Below are 12,346 nucleotides of genomic sequence, written 5' to 3'. Positions count from 1 at the left end.
CCTATGTTTTCTAGCATTTCTTACATTTCAAGTGTTCTTTGTGATTTCTTCGTTTATCCAGCATTTGTTATATTCCTAGTGTCTCTATGATTTCCTAGTTTACTTAGCATTTATCACTTGACTTATGTTAAGAGATATATTCTAAAACTCTTCTTCAGTAGAGAATCAGAGAACAGAAACACACAGATTTTCTTGCTAGCAAGGGCAGCCTCCTGAGCTCACACACCAAGAGTGAGGCTCAGAGACTAAGCACTGAGGACCAGTGTTGGTCAAGTTACTTGAAAAAAGTAATCAGTAACTAATTACTGATTACTTCCCCAAAAAAGTAATCAGTAACTAATTACTGATTACTTCCCCAAAAAAGTAATCCCGTTACTTTACTGATTACTTCTTTTCAAAAGTAATTAATTACTTAGTTACTTAGTTACTTTTTAAAAACACGATTTACAACCTGAAGAGGTGATAAAGCGATAGATCTTTCAGCCCAATTCTACTTTTTCTACATAATCCATCATACAAAATGTAATCAAATGGAAAAGTCTCTTTTTAAAACTTGTTTTATTAGTTTTAATCTTTTAACTTCATGCATCAAGCAAAAATTTAATTATATGCAACATCCTCTGACTGGAAGAAATTAGTTTAACATTTAAACCTATTTTCTACACATTCCAGCACATAAAATAAAATATTTTTTGTGTTTACACTCAGTCTTTCAAATAGATGCAAGTAAAACACAGCAGAACATAAATAAAGTCAAAGACTAGCGGTCCTGTTGCTCTATTTTCACCTGTAAAGCAGGACTACGGTAGGCGGAGGTTTACCCTGGTGCAGGTGTGCCGCGGTCAGTTGAAGAATCCGCGAGTTTCTCTGTGAGTTTCCCATTACGTCATAGCACACTTGGTGCTTGCTTGGAAGTTTAGGGGTTTTTCGCTGTAAAAATAAGTTTTCTTCCCACGCACGATGACGCTAATGTTTTTGTCACTTTTTATGGAATCAAACTCAAAGTAAGGTCAGTACTTCCACGCTTTAAACGCTGCACGCTCATACTCTCTCCCACAATCGATACGTGATCCATTGTTGATCTGCACACAGCTGTTGCCACGAACGTCGCACTCGCTTACGTCACTGTCATGAGACATTCTCGCAAAAAATCACGGTTTTAGTAACGCAGTAATGCAGCGTTCCTACGGGAAAGTAACGGTAATCTAATTACCGTTTTTGCAATAGTAATCCCTTACTTTACTCGTTACTCGAAAAAAGTAATCAGATTACAGTAACACGTTACAAGTAACGTTACAAGTAACGCGTTACTGCCCATCTCTGCTGAGGACTGCCCTGGTCTTTTATTTATACACTTCAGTGGGTGCTTGTTCCTTACATTGGAATGTGTGTGTGTGTGTCAGAGTGTGACCCCATAAACGACTTCCCTTAACCTGCTGGTCTGGAAAATCCAACAGTTCATCTATATGTAAAAAAGCACTTAGACTAAAACTGACATAGCTACGTTAATCCTACCGTAAATGGTAAAATGGTAAATGGCCTGTATTTATATAGCGTAAAACAATAAGACAAGGTACGACCTCTCCCATACTCCTAGGATGTGCGGGTGAACGCCAGAACACCCTGGAATGTTACAGACCTCCTAGGATGAGACATTCTTTCAATATGCCACCAACTATATACTTCTAAACACAAATGATTACATGCAGTATTCTACCATATGCAAACTTATATCATTAAAACATTATACTGACTACTAAGTACAATTTTCCATTGACATTCCCTCCTGTTGTCAGTATAACTTTAAGTGAGATATCAGTATGTAACATCTTGTTGTACATTTTCTGTCACATCGTCATTAATCACACAAAGTCTTCATGTTCCAACAGGTCGGGGTCATCATCATCATTTGTCACGGCTGTATATGCACCAACAGTGTAAAATATTATGCGGTTAATCATGAGTTTTAGACATGACAGTATACACGTTACAAAGACACAAATTAAAAGTAAAAATATCCCAACTCCGATGAGTCGTCCTTTTAGCACCTGTAACCAGGAGCCAGTGTAGAGCCAACAAAACCAGTCACTTGTATCACTTACATAGTCCTGATTTTGGGCCTGCTGGATTTGTCTCAAAGCATTCAGGGCGTCAGTCATGTTTGATGAATGTACATCGTCTTTATGTAAGTGCAGCAGGTGTTGTTGAAGAGGATGCAAAGTCCCCCTTTCTCTGCTAGTATCATGGAGTAGTTCTTCCCTGGGAGTTGGTCCAGGAACACATATAGTGTGGGGTGTGTTGATGTGCTGGGCATATGGGAACAGACATAATAGTCTGTATTTGCCGATTTTGCCTTTGTTCTGTCGTGGATATACTTATGGCTCTTCTACTGTCCATCCTCTGCAGAAAAACCCCTCTGTGGAAAGGGTGCTGGGTCCAGTTATCTTACTGCTGTTATGATCCCAGCAGTCTTCAGTGTGCCATCATATGCACAGTATAGTGACACAGCATTAGGTGATGTTCATAGGAAACTGCTGTCATCACCACCATAGCTTCTGGTTCCCGTGCTTTCACAGAATCATGATGTCATCCTTAGACTCCCTCTGCGCTGTCGATGGAGCTTGGCACGCTCCCCTCATCCGTCAGGTGCCCGTCTGTTGTCCACAATCTCCTCTGTTGGCCTCTGGAAATCCCCCTTGGCACAGCTCTCATTCCAACGCAGTTTCATGGTCCTTGCTGTGGCTCCAAAGTCTGATCTCATGATGGGCCCCAACCAGCCCGACCTTTGACCTCAACCACTGCCTGGGCTGTCAGCTATGCCTGGAATGGTTCTTGTTTCTCACTGGGCCTCTGAAGATTTCTCAGGAGATTACTGCTGCACCTGTATTTCCTTGCTAGGAGGAAAAACTTCTATTTGGAGAGCATGTCAACAATCATCAAACCACATTCTTTAGTTCAGTGAATTTCACTTATAGGCCATCAAAGCCTCATCTCAACATGGATGCACCACTTGCATAGGTTTGATACCCATAAATGAACTGTTAATCACACAAATCGCTGCAAAAATCAGCTTAGTTTAATGTTAATTAATTCATTGTTTCATGTTAATCCTGGACCCCTCCTCTTGACGCATGGACACTCCCATGAGTCAACTCATCAAAATCAGATTCCTGTCTTAAAGAAAAAGTTAGCTAGATCACGTCCCAGGCAACATCAGGGCGTCTCCTCCTCTGGAGCAGCACCACCCTGGACCTATAATCCTGCAATAAAAGATGTCAATCGGTTTTGCATATTAAGTTTGCTTAACACCCGGCTCTGCCAGGAGCCTGCATACACACCACCATGGCCTGGAAAACAAGATCTGGAAGTGAAATCAAACTTCACGCTTATAAACAATTGTATCATAAGGGTAATAAGTATTCAACATCAGCAAGACAAGTATCATGTGCAGGTTTTCTCAAATCAGTAAACTACAATTATTACCATAATTTGCCTCAGACATGGATCATCCCATGTACTCAGTCAACATTAATGTAATCGGTGACTTCTCTTAAGCAAAGTCACTCCACTCATGTATCACTAGGAGCTCAATAGTGGCCCGCTAATGACTCCCATATGAAACTATTCCATAAACACTGCATCTCGTATTTGTTTTTCTCATGTTACTTGTCCGTCTCTGCTGAATCCTCTACATGCATTCTCAGAAAAACAAACATTAGCAACACATATAGATCATCCTGGTGACCAGGCACAGGTCGACAGGTTCCAGAGGTGCCATAAAAAGACCATAAAGTTAGTCATCCATAGCTGTGGAAAGAATGTTATTCACATCATCAAAGTAACCTTCACATTTTCCCAAAAACACAGTGTAACAGCATCACCAACTCATAACCTGTAAACACAGTTTCTTCACACATAAACCCAGAAATCCTGTAGTAGAAAAACATCATTAAGTTGTGTCCTGCTGTAAATCACATGATCAAATCACATGATTAACATGCAGCAGCTGTGTTCAGAGCCCTTCCCGTGCTTTTCCCTTCCAGCACAGTACCACCTAAGAAGCTGGACATCTGTAGTGAGGCTTTTTTCCATGTCCTAAAGGTAAGGCTGCAATATTCTATGTGTATATATTGTTGAATTTTGCAGTTACTCATGTTTTCATTTTATATATTTTACTGTGGAGTCAGTCAAATATTCTTAAAGTTCAGATCCCCATAACATGTTGATGTTAATAAAAACCTACAAAAAAAGTTGATCTATTTTATACTGTAATGCAACTCAAAAATTGTGTTTCTTACGGTCTTGTTCTAATCCTCTTTTTTTTCTGTCATGTAGACTTCAGAAGACCCTGAAGGGCTACCTGCGTCAGCGACCCCTGGCTTGTCCACTTCTGCTTGTCTCTGAAGGCAACTGCATGATAGCTGTTGGAACCACACCGGTGAGCACTTTTGACCGGAAGGATCTTAATGAGGGACTGCTCTATCTGATGGCATATTACTATGCCCTCCACCCCACATATCCAAAGTGCATTTCCACGCTGCTGTCTGTCTTGCAAACTGAAATACTCAAAGACTCCATCCATGACCGAGATTCAACCCCCTCTTATAAGAAGGCGCTTGGTGAGTGGAAGTCATTCATTGAGTGAGTCTCTCAGATGACAGACTCCATCTGCCTTGTTTATCAGACTCAGTGTTGGTCAGTGAGGTTGTTTTTTTTTCTCTAGAAAAGTTGTTCAAATGTAAAACACATGTTTGTTTGTGTGGTCGTTAAACTTGTTCTTCTAAAATGTTATGTAATATAGGATTTGAAATAGTGATTGTTTTAAGCTTCAGCAAAATTTATTTTTGATACCAGCCATGAGTGTGTTATACTGTTATTATTCATGTTAAGAGTATCTGGAATATGCACTTCTTATATTGGCCATGTTACACAGTACCCTGCTGAAATGTATAATTTTAGGCATGATTCTCCTGGAACAGACCTCAGTGAGTTACTGACCCATTGCTGTGTCAATAAAAGCGCAAAATCTAAGAGTGCTTTTGCTGTCTTAATTTAAGATGAATTCCCTTATTTTTAGTAGCTTTTTGAAGAGATGGTGTCTTATTCTCGGGAATTTTTGCTGATTATTGTTCTCAGAGTCAAAACATAATTCTTATAGTTAGCTCAATCAAGAAAGAAACAATTCAGTTTTAAGAAAATTTGTCCTATGGTAAGGTGTTTTTTTTATGTGAAAAATCTAAATTAAGGTGTCGAATCTTAAAGTAAGCAAATAATTATTGAAAACAGCTTGTTCAAGAAAGCATAATACTCATTTTAGGTACAGATTTTCTAAATATCAAAGTATCTTTTACTTGTAATAAGTCACATTTTCTTCAAATAAGCATACATTTTAGACAATTTTGTCTAGTTAAAAGGCATATGGCAGTTAAATTAATTTGCTAGTTTTAAGAATTCTAGTTAAGCAACTTCTGCTTACCCCATTGGCAGATTTTTTTGCTCAAAACAAGAAAATTTTGTCAGATTTAAGAATATTTGGCTTGTTTCAAGTATAGCTGTTTTTGCAGTGTGCTGTAAAAAGAAATGTAAATGTTAGCACTGCGCGGGTGTATACACTCTTTCTCACAGTAATCTCTGTGAGCAACACAAGCCCATGAATAACACACCCCTGGTAGATTCACAAACACAGAAAGTGGCATTTAAAAGTTAAATCGGTATGGCCAAAGCTCATGCAACCTCAGATGTTGCTGTTAGCTTTCTGCTCCTGTAAAAAGAAGCACATAAATTCATCTACCCTTTTGTCCTGTCTAGGTGGAGGTTAACCTTGAGTCGTGGTCAAGTCTTGTCAGCTTTTACCAGTCAGTCAGTTTGTTTTTATTTCCATTCATTCATTCATTCATTCTTTCTTTCTTTGCTGATAGTGGAAACTATCGTCGCATTTGATCTCCACCCTCAGCAAAATGACGTCATTTCAAAAAGAAAAAGAAGAACTTTAGATCGGATTACCTCGCTGAATCCTTTTTAGGCAGGGACTCTTATTTTCTAATTGTCCCAAATAAGTGGCTTTCTCCTGAGCCCATTTTAATGTGGAGAAACTCACTTGTAACAATTTTCTCGACGACGTGTAGCACTTTTAATTCCCGACATGCAGATCTGCTTAAACAGAGATAATCGAACAAAACTTTCAGTGCACTGTGAAAGTATCAAAATAAAAAGGCCTTGTTACGTTACACAAGCTCCTCATCTCAGGAGGGTAAATCATACCATTAGCATGATTTATCATACTATCATACTAATTGGCAGGCTCAACTTCACAACAAAAGAAAAATCATCAGCTAGATTTACTCCAAACCAACCATCAGCCACACAACACACAACATGACCCTAATATGTTATTAGATATGAGTTTAATCCCCAGGTCTGTGCTTTTCACTCATTTAGGCCACAGATCTATTTTATCCAGTTTTTCTTTTTTCCCGTCATCATAAAACATGTGACATGTCATCAGCCATTTCACAAAAGACGTTTGTTCATATGTATTCAGAGTTGTGTATCTGGGTGCAGGATTCACTCGCACATCAAAACAGGAAACTTGGTGTTTTAGAGTCTCCACTCTAACAAACTCCAACACATCCCATTCACTCGTGCTAGAATTCAGTCACCTTTCATTAATCTAAAAATGATCAACTAATTTGAATCAGCTATTAACCCACTAAGATGAAAGGACAACAGAAATGCATGTTCAAAATCTTATCACAAAAATAGAATTTCTCTCATACTTGTGCTGCATCAATCAAGCAGGAAGCATCTGTCATGGCCTGGGTGGGCACCTGCAGGTCTCCGACAGCGGCCCCTCCTCCTTTGGGCGGAGTTCGGTTGCTCCTCCCTGGCTGACCACCTGTGAGCAATCATGCCAGCAGTAGATCAGACCTGCGCTCTCAACCATTCATCGCCTGAGTATCTGCTATCCCCATGTCAGTCGAGTGGAGCATCATAACCCTGTCCAACGTCATGTGATGACTTACTTGTGTTTCTTGTCCTCAGAAGTAGCACCTGGTGTGGAGATCTCGTTTCTCTCACTCCCGCCTTCCTGGACCTGGGCCGCCTGCTGCTAACACGACGTGGTCTGCCGGCCCACCACTCACTTGCCTGCCTCCCCACGCCTCGACCGCTTCCGGGCTTCCGCTCCACCTGTCCCCTCCACCTGAAACCAAGTAAGACAACTCAATTCAACTGTGGAGGATCGTTGATTGTCTGCTGGATCCCACTGACCGTGATCTCCTCTAATTCCAGTGCCCCGGCCCCTGCCTAGTCCTGTTTCTACCTCCCCGCTGCCTCTGCTGTTCAGCAGTCTCCTAGAGGTGTCTAGGTCGCCCTCATTTCCTTAGCTAATCTTACGCGCCACGAGTGTGGTGGCGTCGCTTTGCTTTTGCTTTTGTTTACCTGTGGGCGGAAATAAATCATTTTTTGTTCCCTACCGTCTCGCTTCCGGGTTGGTTTCTGCACCTGTGTCCATCTTTGTTCCCTCGTGCCGCAGGGCCGTGACAGCATCTCCCAATTTACTATATTAACAACTAAATTTATTGTCTGATCACTGGTTGGTCAAACCAGAATCTTTTTCCCACGAAAGTTAAACTGTTGTCCTGCAACCTAGAGAGTCAATTTTTTGCATTGGATAAATTCAGCATTTGATAACAAGTGTCTGCTAAATTTACACTATTTTAACACTGATGAGAGATAACAAGCTAATTTTCATTGCATGTGTGTTTGTGTTATTAGGCAGGTTTAATGCATGTCTGTGGAGCTGCATATCCAGCAGAGCATGTTCTTAAAGCTGCCTTTCCTACACATTTCTCTGCTATTATTTAATCATTTTGTAACTGATGTGCTATGAGTCCACTGATCTTTGCATCACTTCTCATCACACTAAGTGACTTGGACAAGATGGTAAACAGATTCACATGCTTAAGATGTTGTCTAATCTTCATGAGCTCTCTTGTGTTTGGAAGTGTTAGTAGGGTTAATGCATGTTCTGCTTGTGTGTGTGATTTTGTATGTTTCTTTTTGCAGTGTTTCAGACTCCTTCACAATTTCCCACTTAAGCAGTCAGTTTTGACCAAATTTTGATTTCCCACTTTAAACACCAGCATTCTCACTTTCACTGTTGTCCTCTCCCACTTCAACAGTCCAATAGCAGGCAGTTCTCCTTCAGCTTCGTCCTGTGTTTCACTGTCTCTTCTTGCCATTGTAACGGAGTTAAAAATACATATGAAAAACATGCACTTACCTGTTCTTAATTATCATTTTAAGTGTGAATTTTATCATTTTTTTAATTGTATTTTATTTTGAAAACCCAGAAACCGGATCTCACTCTAACGTTTAGAAGCTGCTAAGGCTTCCGCTCCTCACAGCGCGCGTTTGCACTGTGAGGGTAAGTCCTGTAATGAAAGGCTCTGGCATTTTTATGGTTTCTGGTGTGAATGTTGTTACATAAGTTGTACATGTCGATGTATATAGGTTCATATTGATGTTAGAAAGTTTCTGTGTAACTGAAACAAAGGCGGGTTGCTGTTAAATAGTGTTTCTGCCGTATTTATGCTCTTTGGCAGTAAGTCTTTGTCAGCCCCCTAGTGGTTGCTGCGCATAGCAGGAAATGTGTTTGGATTTACCGTTTTTCTGTGCTTTTTGTGATGTTGTTTTACATTGTAGGAGCTACAATTGCTGGTACCATCAGAAGACACCTGTTGAGTGTGTTTTATGTCTTCTGCAGGTACGTGAGCTTGTTAACAGCCATTTTGTCTGTAAAGCACAAGCAAGTGAAGATGTAATGCGCTATTGTTAATTTGACCACTAGAGGGAAATGTTTAGTTGGTGATACTTATGTTATCCTGTTATTCTGTTTTATACGATTGTGAAATGTATTTTATTAGTCATAAGATTTCTTTTGTATACAAGCTCAGTATGACAGAGTGTAAAATGAGAGAAATTATTATTTTCCACCTTTTCTTTGTTAAAAAGTTAATTGTAAGTCTGTTAAGACAGCGCGCGTTTGCACTGTGAGGGAGCTACAATTGCTGGTACCATCAGAAGACACCTGTTGAGTGTGTTTTATGTCTTCTGCAGGAATAAACTGTGAAAAGCCAACCTTCCTGAGCGTCTGTGATTTTTGAAGAGCTGGAAGTGTTACACCATTTTCTCCAAAGGTGGCAAATGTCAAACTCCAACAGTCTCCTCAGTTCTCCTCAAACATTCTTTTCCCATGCACAGTGAATTTGCAGTTTGTTGTAAACACAGTGCCATTCATCCAATCAGGCAGGATGATGGGTTTGCTTTTCTTCTCTGATGTTGTTTGTCGACACTGCTGCTGCTTGCTGGGACTCTTTGCTCAGGACTTTGCTGCTGTGTCTTTATCTGCCATATTATTGCTCTTTGGAGCTGCATTCCTTGTCTTCAGGGAGGAGTGAGAGCTCGCTTGTGAGTTTGAGAGACACATGGTGCTGTAAATAAGTTCATTGCGTCCAAAGGCAAATGCCTTTGGACATGAAGCAGTTGAGTAAGTACAAATATCTAAAGAATGGTCACTTTTGACTTGCTATTCATCACTATCTCCTTTCTTTTATCATGAATGTCACAATTACTTATACTTGTACCGGCTGAATAGTCATTGTCCTCACAACTAATAGTCTTCATTTCATTGCTTGTGTCAGTGCACTCAAAATTGTTGAACATCTTGTCAAACACTTTGTACACCCATTTTGAAAACCCTATTTTTAAGGAGTTTCCATGAAACCCCTGCACACGTTTGTATATCTTGACGAAGCGGGATTCAATCTTGCAAAAGGCGTGAACGAAATCACATTGGAGAAATAGCCACCATTGATGTCCCAGGCCAACGAGGAGGAAATATTACAATGTGTGCAGCAATCTCAGAAAATGGCGTTCACACCCATATTCCTCGTATTGGTGCATACAATACACAACACCGGTTGGCTTTTCTGGACGCTCTTTATAGGGACCTAATCCCACAAAATGAAAGGGATGATCCTGGTGACAATCGGACAATGTATGTAGTGGTTTGGGATAATGTTAGCTTCCATCACTCTGCTGTAGTCGGGCAGTGGTTTGCAGCACACGACAGGATACTTATGGAGTTTCTTCCTCCTTACACTCCATTCCTAAATCCAATTGAGGAGTTTTTCTCTTCCTGGAGGTGGAAGGTATATGACAGGCATCCACATACCCAAATGACCCTGCTAGCAGCTATGGATGCAGCTTGTGATGACATCACAGCAGAGTCCTGCAGAGAGTGGAGTTGACACTCCAGAAGATACTTTCCCCGATGCATCGATAGAGCTGACATTCGCTGTGATGTTGATGCAAATATGTGGGCAGACAGACGGGAGCGTCTAGATATCAATGATTGATATGCAGCAGTGTCTGTTTTTCAGTTTTGTTTTTTTGTTTCATAACCACTGGAGTGAGGTTTACTGTCTAAGTGAGTTTATGTTTGCTGTAAAATGTTTGATTTACTGTATTTCCCCAGTTTGCACAATGCTGTGAACAGTTTCAATTAAATATTATCAAGAGTGCATATGGAGTGTCTTGATTGTCCTTTACAATTTATGGTTTTCAACATGCCATGCATGCGGTCCGGACTTGACATGTCATTGGGAAGCACCTACAAAGACATCCGTCACAATGGGAACATGTTCAGACCATGTGATTTTGTGACCAAAGGTGCTGGTCTAATGACTTGTAATTGTGACAGCCCTGACACTTTGTTTGGTATCAGTACTTGCTTTTGATGAATGTATTGTCTGTTTTGCTCAAGGGATTTGTTGTTGATGCATTGACAACTTATTTTGGACACCTGACTTTTCTTTTTGATGGAGTGACTCACTTTTGCAAGTTATCCACCATGTTTTGCAGTTTGCACTAATTGTTTTGAGAAGTGCCTTAGTAGTGGTGGAGAGTTCAATTCTGTTGTGAGAAATGCACCAAAGCGACTGAGAAAAACTGTAATCAACACACATCTCTCTCTCTCTCTGTTTTTGTGAACAGTCCTTTAAGCAGAAAATGAGATTGTAGTTGTTCTTGGCTGATCAACACAAAACCTTTTCCCTATGATTATTTTTCATCTACAATGTAATGGTGACCTGCAGAATCACCACTCTCACAATCAGAGGCAATTACTTTTACACAGCGCACAAAAACACTGTGACGTCAGACACATTAACACTCACTTGTTTCATCTGCGTAAATAAATCATTTGGCCAATGGCATGTGCCATGGTGATCCATAAATATGATCACAAGTTTATTTAACTATTTTTCAACCCACCAAAACAAATAAACAAAAACATGATGCTGATGCTATGAACACTCTACACACATGAGTCAAGATGCAGAAAAACTGCTGCGCATCTGAAAGAAGAAGCTGAACTCACGCAAACGCTGCACACTCCAGTTATCACAGTGATCATAGTTCTGTTTCCCTCTCTTTGAAGAGTTCTCAGCCAGCTCTCGATCTGATAATGTGTAGCTTGCTCATCAGCTCAGAAGAGACCACAACGCAACCTCACACAGTGGTTGCGTGCTTTGACCCATACAGTGGCAAAGACTTGCACTTTCATATTCAATTCAGCTTCTGTAATCATGTATTTTTCAGCTGCTTCATACAGGGTTCAGCATATTAGTTGTTTTCACAGGTGTGCTCTATATCTCAATGGCTCATAATAAGATGACAGTCTTTCAAACAGGTCAAGTGCCTCTATGCACGTCATTAGTTTAAATATTTACCTATATCACTTCATCTGTCATTGTACTGAATTTGAGCAACCCTGAGCTTAATGCGGATTACTATTAACAACTGTATTGTGCTGTAAAATCAACTTACTTCCAGACACACACATATAGACATTTGCGCACTAATTTGTCACGAAGTAATTTCGGCTACCTCTAAAACCTAAGTCTAATTCAGTTCCTTTCGGCGAACCCAACCTATTTTAATTTCTCTGTCTCAACGTGTTTTCATTTGCCTAAACGTATTTTAATTTGTCACGAAGTAATTTCAGCTACCTCTAAAACTTAAGTCTAATTCAGCTCCTTTCGGTGAACCCAACCTAATTTATCACATTACTTTAAACCTTTGCGGCCATTTTATATACCAAAATAGTGTTTCTCACCCTCCAACGTCTCACTGGTGGTTCGGATCATCAGACTGAATCCCAGCGCCGTGGACCAGGCCACCGGCCCAGACCCGAATTAACGCCCTGGGGCTCTCTCCTCGTCTAAGAGGGCTGTGCATAGGCTTCGGTGCTGGCTCCCCACGGCGTCATGAATCAGTGCTG

The 12,346-nt window shown here is 40.4% G+C and overlaps 1 long non-coding RNA gene across 4 annotated transcripts in view; it reads left to right on the top strand.

Annotated features, from left to right (window-relative positions):
- Positions 1–9,479, top strand: part of LOC113026100 (uncharacterized) — a 43,450-nt gene extending 33,971 nt beyond the window's left edge. Inside the window, exons 3-7 of one of the 4 annotated variants that reach the window (XR_003272872.1) lie at positions 4,044–4,619; positions 6,796–6,971; positions 7,042–7,211; positions 8,707–8,767; positions 9,121–9,479. This is a non-coding gene — a long non-coding RNA (uncharacterized LOC113026100). Of the gene's footprint in view, positions 1–4,043; positions 4,620–6,795; positions 6,972–7,041; positions 7,212–7,290; positions 7,652–8,706 lie in introns of those variants that run through there. The other 3 variants (XR_003272873.1, XR_003272871.1, XR_003272870.1) reach the window with 3 other exon arrangements.
- The last annotated feature ends 2,867 nt before the right edge of the window (positions 9,480–12,346 follow it).

Source organism: Astatotilapia calliptera, chromosome 7, assembly GCF_900246225.1.
Source record: "Astatotilapia calliptera chromosome 7, fAstCal1.2, whole genome shotgun sequence".
NCBI classification, from domain to species: Eukaryota; Metazoa; Chordata; class Actinopteri; order Cichliformes; family Cichlidae; genus Astatotilapia; species Astatotilapia calliptera.
This window is presented reverse-complemented; position numbering and strand designations above follow the sequence as displayed.